This window comes from Nematolebias whitei, chromosome 14 (assembly GCF_014905685.2).
Source record: "Nematolebias whitei isolate Nwh7 chromosome 14, NemWhi1, whole genome shotgun sequence".
Lineage (NCBI taxonomy): Eukaryota > Metazoa > Chordata > Actinopteri > Cyprinodontiformes > Rivulidae > Nematolebias > Nematolebias whitei.
In genome coordinates, this window is record NC_056511.1 from 32008433 (window position 1) to 32008713 (window position 281).

Genomic DNA, 281 nt, shown 5'->3' on the forward strand with positions numbered 1-281 from the left:
ACACGATAATGCCAGACCACATTCTGCAGCAATCACAACATCATGGCTACGTAGGAGAAGGATCCGGGTACTGAAATGGCCAGCCTGCAGTCCAGATCTTTCACCTATAGAGAACATTTGGCGCATCATAAAGAGGAAGGTGCGACAAAGAAGGCCCAAGACGATTGAACAGTTAGAGGCCTGTATTAGACATGAATGGGAGAGCATTCCTATTTCTAAACTTGAGAAACTGGTCTCCTCTGTCCCCAGACGTCTGTTGAGTGTTGTAAGAAGAAGGGGGG